The following is a 486-nucleotide window of genomic DNA, read 5'->3' as shown; positions in this document are numbered from 1 at the left end:
CTACATTAACGACATTTAAGGAGCCCAAGCCCAAAAAAGCCAAGATGATTGTGCCGTTATCCAATACATATAGTATATGATGTAGGCTACTGCACATTACGCACGACAGAAAAACATTAAAGCCCATAGATGTAGCTAGCTATATGCTCTCCTGGGTAAATAAATGAAACTAGCTCCAGTAGGCTAATCTTTTTGAGTGTGGACTGTATTGCTGTACTGTATTATATTGTATTATACTGTATTATATGGACTGGAATTACGTACCTCGTTCAAATCATGAGATCGCTGAGAGAACATTCTGGTGCAGCACATGCGGCTTACAAAGTTACTGTCACGATCGTCTTGACGAGAAGCGTGTTGAGCGAACATGATACTTTATTATACTAACGCACAAAACAAAACAATAAACGACTCGTGAAGTCCACGGTGACAAAGACCGACAAGGAACAAAAACCCACAAACACAAAGTGAAACACAGACAGTTAA

Source organism: Coregonus lavaretus, assembly GCF_964263955.1.
Source record: "Coregonus lavaretus genome assembly, chromosome: 26".
Taxonomy (NCBI): Eukaryota; Metazoa; Chordata; class Actinopteri; order Salmoniformes; family Salmonidae; genus Coregonus; species Coregonus lavaretus.
Note: the sequence above shows the minus strand (reverse complement) of the source record.